This window comes from Meleagris gallopavo, chromosome 22 (genome assembly GCF_000146605.3).
Source record: "Meleagris gallopavo isolate NT-WF06-2002-E0010 breed Aviagen turkey brand Nicholas breeding stock chromosome 22, Turkey_5.1, whole genome shotgun sequence".
Taxonomy (NCBI): domain Eukaryota; kingdom Metazoa; phylum Chordata; class Aves; order Galliformes; family Phasianidae; genus Meleagris; species Meleagris gallopavo.
Genome location: NC_015032.2, coordinates 11,981,148 through 11,992,246, shown reverse-complemented (window position 1 = coordinate 11,992,246; position 11,099 = coordinate 11,981,148).

Sequence of the window (11,099 nt, the reverse complement as noted above, 5' to 3'; positions counted from 1 at the left end):
CTCAGCCAGGAGAGTGCAGGGGCAGCAACTACTGCAGGGAGAGGTCTGTGAGCCCCAGAGGGGAAAACCCTGCAGCAACACAGCTCTTCACTTGCTGTTACATCCATCGCACATTTTTCAGGTGCTCTGTGGTCCAGGGATATTAATGCAGCTTAGTAAACCAGGATTATTGGATAGAAGTACATATTCTGGAGATGTGGAAGGAAACAATTTGAAAAATAATGAGTAGAAAGATACTCCAGCGTGCCCTTCCTTATGAAAGTGGGGCTTCGTGACCTACTTCACATTTTTCTTTGAGATCATCATGTTTCCTAGTGCTGCCAACATGGCTCGGGGCAGGTGGGGCACTGCAGCACTCCCCTGGTTTTTAAACATAGGAAGTAGGGACAGGGTGATCGCCCAGCAGAGCACGGATCCTGCCCAGCACATCACCCTGCATGGCTTTGCCTGCGATGGAGCTCACAGTTATGCATATGAAGTTTTTGCTTTCTAGGGAGGTTCAGCACATTTATTTTTATTGAGGCGACTGCTTATTCTTTTGCTAATTTAGTTAAGGCTCTAAGAATCATGAATATTAAAGATCAGTAAGTTGATTACATTCCTGTGTAGTTCTGCTGGTAGATGTAAAATGCTGGCGTCCTCAAGTGATGGCAAGTTTAAACTATTATTTCAGAAATGTCCTCAGAAGACATATATGTATGCATGCACAGAGTGCATGCATGTGTGTGCATGTGTCCCCTTTACACTTCAAATGTTGGTGGCCAATGCTCCAGGCATAAAATCATCGAAGAGATTTATTTTCAGTTTAATTCCCACCCACCATCTGTATTATACGAGAGGAATGTCTGCACAAGCTAACAGCCCCGGTGCCATCAGCAGCACCCAGCCCTGCATGCCACACAGCAGCTCCTACATTGCAGTGCTGGATTCCTGACACTGAGCCTCTTGGTAGGGCTGGGCCACCCAGCTCCTGAGTCAGCCCCTAACAACAACTTTCTGTTTGTTTTCTGTTGGCTTTCTTTTTTTTTTTTTTCTTTTTTTTTTTTGTTCTTCAAAAGCAATTTTTGCAATTGCAGTTCTGGGGTAAAAGATCAGCTGTCGTAATACACACTCATGTCTTCACATCGCTTTGATATGAATGAAGGGAGCACAGTTCATGTCCTGTGCGTACAGTTGTTAAAAATAGCACTGAGATGAGATTATGGCATTTATGAGTGTCTCCAAACAAGAGCAACACAGCTTATTCTGCTCCAGCTCAACCTCCAGCCTACCAGCCACTGTCTTCTTGCTGGACTGCCAATATGGGAAGGAGAAGCTTTCTGAATATTAGACACGCTGGTTTAATTGCTTCCCCCACTGTAATATTCTCAGCGAAACAGCTTTCATCTTACAGTTGTGGGCTAATGAGCAGAATGACAGTTGCTGTTTTCTAAAGAAATGTTCGGGATTTGCTTCAGCATGTTTCTGCATTCCTTCATGTACTTCTGTATTCCCTATGTTAGATTTTAATGCAGCGTAACGGTCTGAGATTTCTGGGGATGTGGAGTTCTGATATTCTTGTAATTTAATTACAACCATGCCGCTGAGCTGCAGGAACTGCTGTACGTGGAGGTCAAAGCGGTGTTCACACCAACGAGAGAAGTTTTACACCACGTGTCCAATTCTCTTCTCCTTTTCACCTGTCTCAAAGACAAATGATTCATCGCAGAATGCTGAAATATCTTCATCTTCTGACTTGGGCTGAGATTTAAAGACTTTTGGTTACCAAAAATTTTCTGAGTCGAAGAGCAAGGGCTGGGTTGAGGAATTTTGTTTCTTTAGCCCTTCTCTTCTGCAGTTTCTTACAAGTATATTTGTGTAATTAGGGGGCCTGGTAGTAATGCTGTTAAAATACAAGTGGGCACATTTATTGTTTCCTCCAAAAGGAAACAACCAATCTCCAGCAGTTCTGGTTTTTCCCTGTCTCAACTGAACATTTACTGCTTTATGTAGCTAGCAGATTGTGAGGCTAAAGTTACTTCCTTTTTTTTCCCTCCTATTTCTTTTTGTTAAACAGAAAAAAAAGAAAAAAAAAAAAAAGCTTTCCTTTCTCTTCACCATTGCTGGATTTTTTCAGGATCTGGTCAGAATGGGGAACTTAAACTCAGCATGATGTTTATAGTGCCACACAAGCTTCAGCAGGAGTGATGTGCACTGCTCTTTATTAACATCTAAAAAGTCCCAGTGGGATTATAATTACTGCAGGGTAATGAACAAATAAAAATAGCCAGATTAAAATGTTCCGAATATTTTTTGGGGAAAGAAGCAATGAGTTTTAACCCTGACAGCCACAGGAGGAGCAGACTGCCAGCACAAGTGTGCTGGTAGGGGAGGTACTGGTAGGGATCACCAGCGCTGAGTGCTCATCATTCATGGTGTTACAGGTACTGGGCTGGTGTAAGTAAACTGCTGCTCCCGTATTGATACAAAAGCATTTGAGGATTCAGAATATCTGACTTACAGCCTTTGCCTTCCATTTGCGTGGTAAACCTGGACTGCCTTTCCTTAGGAGTGGCAGCCCTGGCCATTTCAGGTACAGGAGCAGTGAAGCGCTCCCAGCCCTGCTCCGAGCCCTTCTCAGTCAGACTTGTCTCTCCGTCTGAATTATGACTCCCAACTACTGATGCTGTATTATTTTATGAGCATTTTTAGTAGCTCTCCCAGGGTTCTTTCGGTCTCTTTTTAAATGTTTTACTGCCACTCTACTGTGGAGAGAACAATTGGTAAAAAGGGGAGGATGGAGGCGGCTGTGCCGGTGCCAACCAAGCGAGGTGGCCGACGCAGCTTTGGCCCAGTGGCCGTAACAGTCAAAGCTCGAGCTGAATTACAGCCCCCAAACCTGGGTGAAGGCACAGCGCCAGCCCCCCGACGGCTTCAGCTGCACTGAGGTCACCGCTCCGCAGCCCCGTGCCAGCGGCAGAGGACCAACACTGCTGGTGGAGGTGGGATGGGAGCAGCAGCGCTGAGAGGCTGCAGCCCGGCGGAGGGAACTTCTTGCTCATTGGGAAAGGGATTGGGCACAGCAGGCAAAACTCTAAAACGCGGTGCTCTGTGAGATTGTCAGCCTGAGCAGCACGATGTTATTCCCTCACATAAACAGCTTTGCAGGGCGTGTGCTTGTCTTAATTATTATTTAGAGGGAAGCAGTGCCCTCTCTCCCCCCTCTCCTCTTTTTTTTTTTCTCTTTTTAAAAGGAAGGTAGCTTTTAAAAGCTTGCCATGAAGATCTAAGTTAAAGGATATTCTCTACTACAAAGCCTGCATAGTTTCCCAGGCCAGGTGGGCCTGATAGTACTGACTGCATGCTGAAAAACCTCATCCCCACCCTTCAGGCACTTTAATTGTAAGCCTTTCCAGATACTCTGGATAAACACTGTCAAAATGAGCCTGAAAGGGCTGCTGTTGTTGTTTTAGCCCTTAAATAATTATGAGTTTGTCTGTCTAATTACAGCATAATCTTCTTTAAGCTTCGACTATTTGCAGTATCTTTTAAACGAGGCAGAATCAGAAACAGGCAAATTTTGCAAATTTGCACTTCTTTAAGAAAAAGCAGAATTTTTACTTCTGTAAAACTTAGTTCAACCTGCTCAGAGAAGAGCCTTGCAGTGAGATAAAGAAGGGGCAGAATAGCATGCGACCCCGAGACGCGGCAGAAACTTAATACTCTACGGATACAATTTTTCAGACAGTTTAGAAATAGTTTAAGGTAATTTACGGGAAGGCTTGAGTGACAAAGCGCATTACTTGAAGTGCCTTTCCTTCACTGGGCACTTTCTAAATTCTTTCTCTTTCATTTCTTTACTCTCTGGAGACTTTTAAATCCAGTGAACCAAAACAACACTTTGTTTGTTGGTACAGCGCAGCGCTGGCACAGATGGCAGACACTGCACCTGTTCCAATAAAACGGGAAACTGGGAGATAAACCATAGCACTCATTAACAGGAATCCACTGAAACACGAACTATTTGTATTTTGAACCTCTTCCAGGAATAAAAGGAGAAACACATAAACAGACCTTGTTTTCGTCATCGTCAGTTTAAAATTAATTTCTTTAAATGGAACTTCACATTTGTTTCATGTACAAAGACGCTCCAGGGTGCCGAAGAAACGATGAAGATGCTTGAATGTCCTCAAGAGAGCGGGTGATTTTCTCTAGCTACACCTATTCTTTTAAACAAAAAATATCTGTCAGCAGATATTTAATATTTTAATCAGCGAATCCTCCTCTACCACAGTTGCAGGAGCCTTTTTCTTTCTGTGCTTTCTCATGCTGAGTAAGAGCACAGTCTCACTACTGAGTCCAGAATGATCAGAATAACAACATAAACAAAAGCCCCTCTGCTCATCTCTTAGTAACTAACATGGGGGGGCGAGGGGAGCAGAGAGCTGTCTGTAAAGTTTGCAACAAAACTCACTGCTAAATGGTTTTCTTTCCTGGCATGGGGAAAATGCTATGTAATATCTGATGGACTGTTAAAAAAAAGCTGCAATGGGAAGAAACATGAAGTAACAGCTAAGTGAAGGATAAATGATGCGTTTGCCTCGATCGTCAGTGTTTGTGCAGTTGTTCAGCATCCCATATATCTCTCTTTCTCTCACACATACATAGAAGAATTAAATGCACAATGTCATGAAAATTCATTTAATGCTGGCAGCCCCGCACTGTAAAGCCATTTCTATAAAGCTGTGGTTGGCAGCTCTCACTCTTGCATGGGAACAAATTAACATTGGCATTCCAAACACAGGAAAGTAAGGAAATTAGAAACACAGTTTATATTTGGCCAGTGCTTTGAAATACTGTACCATGCTACTGATGTCAATTAATGAGAAGCAGAATTTTGCGGAGAGGGTCTGGTTTTGAAACACATTAACACACGTTAAACATGTTTGCACAGGAACTGGATTGGAAGCATCTCGGTTCCAAAACAATAAAGCAATTACACTAAAACTCGTAGTCTCAAAGTTGCCATTAATTCAATCCACTCAGTCTGGATCACTAAAGGATTTTCACCGACTTCATCATGAAGTCGACACAAACATGCAACACTGGAACGAGAATTGGTTCTTTTTGCTGCGCCTTTCTCTTAGCAAAAGTGTTACCAACAAAATCTTAAGCCCTTCTGGTTTTACACAAACGCCAAAGAGGATCTGGATGGCAGTTTATCTCCTGGCACAACTCCACTGCCTTCAATGGAATTCCTCCAGCACGGAATTCAGCCCCGCAGTCTTTACAACGCACTGTTTATTTGTACTGTGATTCAGATATTTTGATACCAGGAATCTTTCATCGCTGAAGTTTCTCCATGTGAAATATGTCTTACATTAAGAAATATCAGTTTCACATTTTTGTCAAACATTATTTGTTAAATTCTGTTTGTTGCAATAGATGGGAATTCAGCTGTTGTTCAACAACACGGATTCGGCTAATAATGATAAGCAGCGACTAATAGGAGCTCGTTGGTGTTTTGATTATTGGTGGTAAAGGAAACCTCCCTCAAAAACAATGTCAAGATTAGGAGAGAGAACTGTTTGAAGCAGAAACTACTGCATGCTCATTATTTCAGCACAGGGGCATTTCTCTGGCCCAATTCTGTTCCCAGTTGTGCTAGTGTAAATCAAGCGGGAGTTTATTGGGATTACTTTGGACGTACAGTTGTACAAATGGGACCGCAGGGCCAGCTCCACTAGAATTATGACCATTTACACCCAGTGAAGTCCTAGCCAAGAATTTTCTCTTGGGTTTCCATTTCCCAAACACGTGCATGTGCAAAGCTTTATCCACATGATCGGGCCTAGCAAGTAGTCCCGTTTACTTCAAACATTTATAGAATGGGAATCTTAAGCCCGAAACTAATTTTAAAAGCTCCCTCATTTCTAGAAATTCATTTTCTTTAGGAGAGAAACAGATATGTATCCAATAGCCTATTTTATATATCTGTATGTGTAATCACCTCAAGTGGATATTTTGACGCTGGCCTCAGAAAGGATGGCTGTACCATGGAGAGGATGTAAAACATCCCAACCTCTCAGTGCTGTACATCTACTGCTAGTCCCTTTATCTGCCTGCTATCAAAATTTGCTTACTTGTACTCTTGCTCAGATGACTTCATCCATCATTGCAACTTCTCGCTGGTATTCATCAAGTTAGGATGATTTAGATGTGTAAAACTAAATGTGTTATCATTTTAACCACAAATTAACAGTTTCTATATAAATATTAGCATTTCCTCACTTGGTCCAAGGATTGAAGCCATAATGGCACTAACAGCATATTTGATTTAAACTAATTAAAAACAGAGGCTCTCGCAATTTAATATATTGATTTTACCAGTGGGACTTAAATCTTTTATAATAAGTGTACACAGCTGCACCGCTCACCCACCACCACTTTTAAACCTAATCCCTGCATTCCTCCTGACAATAACATGACAGGATCCACACATCCCAGTATTAGCCTTAACCCCGGTGACACTGCCAGAATGTATTAAACTAAAACACAGCAGTGTCCCCTTTAAAAGGAGCCTGTCAACAGCCCTGACTGGGCTTTAATAGTTATAATCTCTTTTTTAATTAATGTTTCCAACCTGTTGTACGACGTTCCATCGCACATCCCTCGCTCCAACCCGAAAAAGCGTTTCAAGCTCATTTACAGCAGAAAGCCCTGCTGCTGCACAGGGGCTCTTCCAGCCGCCGTGCAGGAGGCAGCGGATGCGGTGCTCTCAGGAGCAGTGCTGCATGCTTTGCCTGTGCCCAGCTGCTCTTCCAGGCACACAAACTCCGGCCGTCCGGCTCGTCTCCTTCAGAGCACTTCCGAGCTGCAGCGCTTTGCCTTTCAGACCACAGTCAGGGCTGGGAGCTTCCCCTGTCCACAGAAACGCAAGCAAAGGGCAATGGTTGCTGCAGCTTTTTCCCCTTTCTCCTTGCAACAGGCTAGTTGGAAAGGGATGAATTTCTCCCTGGAGCCGGCTCAGAGACCTGCCGGCTGCGTGCTGCACAGGCACTGCTCTGTTCCAGTGCTGCAGGCCTCCTGTCGTGCTGCTCCTGTGGCTCCCAGTGCTGTGTGCACCCGCGCTGCCCTCAGGGCGTACCTGCTTGGGCAGGACATACTTCAGCATCGGGTGGAGGGGAGAGGAAGCCGAGGGCTCGGCCTCGTGCGTGGCCACAGCCATGTGATGGCGAGCAGGCATTCGGGGCTAACATTTAATCTGCTTTGTTTCAAGTGGGAAATATGTGAAGATCAAATAAGTTCAAATCCAGGTCAAATATCCTTGAAAATCTTTGATTTATATAAGCAGGAAAATGAGGTTTAAAAGAAGTGATTATGAAAGGGTTACTAAAAACACAGCTGTACGCGTACTCTTATATCTGAGGCTCTCCAAAGAAAAACTGTGTGACATCTATATTAACCTTTGGCTGTACACCAACGAAGGCCTGTAGTGAGCTGGAATGCAAGGCAGCCCCTTCCAAATTTTAACACAAGCCAGGTTACAGCTGCAAATGCCTGCAGCCCGTGCTCACTTTATAAAGTATTCCCCGAAGGAAATTTTTTAACTGTTATAGAATCTTTTTCTAATACCCTACAGTGTTAAAGCCTGTTATTAAAGGGCAGAGAGATGGTTCCCCATGCCAAACACTTGTCAACAAAAAGGATAGCCAGATGGTATGAAATAAAAGGAAACTTGGGGGCTCTTCAGCTCCTTCACTTACATTAACAAAAGCCACTTTGATGTGCTCCTTCCAAGAATGACTAATTCTGCCTCCCCCCCCTTATTTTTTTTGCCAGGATTAAGCAATGTTGTTCATTTTATAATCAACCACGAGACAAATTAACAAATTGCACAGCACTTGTGCCGACTCCTTAAGAAAATGTTCTGTGCAAGTCTGTTTACCAAGCCGGGATCACCCGCATAAGGACAGCTCAATTATTTTTAGAAGAAGGGTCTATGCGAGGCAGAGGATGTTTACTCTTCAGCTGTTGTTTATAAACTTGAAATTAAACTGATGCAAAAAATGTTTTGGTTTTTTTCAGTGCTTAAAATGGATCCGCTTGTAAACTTCATTTGGACGTGGGTCTGAAATGGAATTCCAGCTAATGAAATTGCAGTAATAAATTTTATAAAATTAGACAGCAATTAACTGACTAACTTCGTCAGACCACTGTGGCTAAACTCTCTTTTAATTTACACGTAAATTCATTCTTGACACAAATCCATTCCTCATCCATCTTAGCACAGGTGTAAGTTAATACAAAATGTCGCCTGTGAATTAACTGGTTATAAATCTAAATCTAATTAATTGTCAAGATTTTACAGGAATATTACATGCTTAGTACAAAGCTCCCTGCAACATAACCCTGAGATGGAGCACCTGTGCTTGGGTTCCTCCCTGCCAATGCCCAGTGTAAATTCTTTGGGATAAATACACACAGCATCTCCATAGAAATCAGTGTGTATTTGTGCTTGCTTTGAGGTTTTTTTCTTTTTCACTATGCAACCCAGGCAACCTTTCACTGTAAATCTTTCTTTCTTACACGTTTTCCTCCAAAGCTGCATGACTAGATAGACAGATGGGGAATAGGAATACAGCAAACAAACAAACAAACAAACCTACCCATATTTGTAGATTAGCACTTGGAAGCCTAGAATAACACGTTTTGCTTATTTAAATTCAAAATTACTATTTCTTCAGTCGCTTTTACTTCCTCCACTACTGAGATGAAAGTTTATTATGCGGTGACATTTCCTCATTGCGATGGCTCTACTACAGTCATAAAAGCCTACCTGTGAAACGCAATGCTGGCGGAGGAGCTCTTACAAAAGTAGGACACAGTTTAGTACAGCCTGCGTCCAGCAATTCAGCTCCGGTGTCCGAGGGATGACTGCAGAAAATCTCCCCAAAAGCATCGGTTCTACAACAGCTTCTAATTTTCCCTGGATGTTATGGCACGCTGTACATATCAAAGCAGGTGTTACATTTTACTATATATGTGAGTGGCTGGGCTAATTCATTCAAACGTCCCTAAACAAGCCTGTCTTTGTCCTATAAAGATGAAAGACCGATGACTATGATGGGATGAAAGGTGTGCACAGGGATGAAGAAAGCTATTACGGATCTATGTCCTTTTTAAACTCGTCCTGGCATGCACTGTTGACAAGGGAACAAAACAGCACAGATAAACCTCGGAGAGGTGCCTTGCTGGTAATGATCCCACCTGTCTCGTTTAAAGCCTTTGGGTTTTGCCTGCGCTCTCACGTCTCGCTGACCATGCTGACAGTATTTTGCATAGGGAACACTTTCAGATTTCTAAGCCAACTACAAAACACAACGGGTCGAAATGGCTCTATCCACTGTCGCCATTACATCGCGTCGGGACACAAACTGCTGAGTGTGCACAGCTCACACAGACAAAACCCACTCTATCGGAAGTTCCTACTTAGACGTAGCCCAGATTGTAATTTTTACTTCGCAGTTTATGGATGGGTCCCACTCTAATCACAAACCATTTGTATTCAAAATAATTTAGGACCCGAATATTAACTCCTTTTGTTTCACCCCTCCACTGGGCTGCAGGAAAGGCCTCTCCTGATGCCAGCGGTGTGGGACGGGAGCACTGTGCAGCCGTAGCTCTGTGACCAGCAGAGCTGCATGTCCCCCATTGGTATACTTACATGCTTCTTAGGTGCTCTGCCCCACTAAAATTCTGTGCATTTCATTCCACTGAAACTCACAGAAGTGTGAATTTTGCTATGGCTGTTTCCACATCCTTTGTCTTCTGTGCTCTGTGTGTGTGTGTGTGTCGTGTAGGACCCAAGACCCACACAGTACAATGTTTGTGAGATCACTCTTATCTCTGAAGCCAAATATTTAACCACCATTCATACTTTTGGCTGCTCAAATATTTGGTTTTGAGTGTATCACTGCTGATCAGCTTAAGTATCTAGCAGTGATTAGGCAAACACGATAATTGTAAATGGAAAGCATCAGCCCTCCCAAAGAGCACGTCCCTAGGCCAAATGTAACTCAGAGTCCTGCTGCGGAGCTTAGGGCATTTAATGAGGAGGTGCAGCTTGTGCAAATCAGAGGTCTCACACAGCATCCCATGTAATGGAAGAATTGTGTTGGGACGACTACCGTGTCCGGTAATTACTATTGTTTGCCATTGAGCTTTGCAGATTCTGATACTATGAACTCTGGGATTGGAGGGGTGGGGGTTTAACTTGTGCTGCCCCTGAGCCCAGAGACTTAGTGAGGCATTAACAGGTATGTGGGTGATGGGAGTGTCTGTGATCCCCAGCGGATTATGTGCTGGAGATGCGCTGCTCTGCTCTTTTCTTGGGTTGGGACCAACTTTGAGTCAGTCTTGTTTTGGAAATGCTATTTGTGTTGTGTTGGGAGTTTGCAGACACACAATCTGTACATGTGGTGGTTTCAGAGATGCTGTGCATGGTGAGGTCTAAAAATGGACAGAGTGAACCACGGTCTGTAATTATATATTGAAAATAGAATGCTCGTCCTGATGGCGTTTTACTCAAATCCGACCAAGTCAGTCCAAACGGGAGTGCAATCTACAGCAAGCAAATAGAAATCAGATTGGGCCATCGCATCCAATTAGAGAGGCCTAGCGAGCCGCATACAAAGCATGCCAACTTCGTATCATTTGCATAAAGCCATCCACATGTGCTTGGAGAGAGAGGCAAGTTGGTGGCACTAATGGAGGCCAACAGAAAAAGCTGCAGGAGTGAGCGAGGGTTCATTGTGGGATGCCCCCGAGCCATTGGGAACGCGCTGGGAGCACACGTCCTGGTGGCCCCGTGTCCCGCAGCGCCGTGAGCCCGCAGGCTTCGTGTCCTCCTCCGTGACGTTGGACACGGCCGAGCCCAGCAGCTCGGCTCCTACCTGCAGGGCCGCTTTCGGAAGGATGGCACGGAACCATCTGGAGGAGAAGCCGGCAAAGCGCTCGGCGAGTCGGCGTGCGGGTGGCCGTCCGTGCGCTGGGATGGCAGCCGGAGCCCTGGGCACGCAATCTGGCCTCGCCACCACGGCGTCACCTTCCGAGGACCG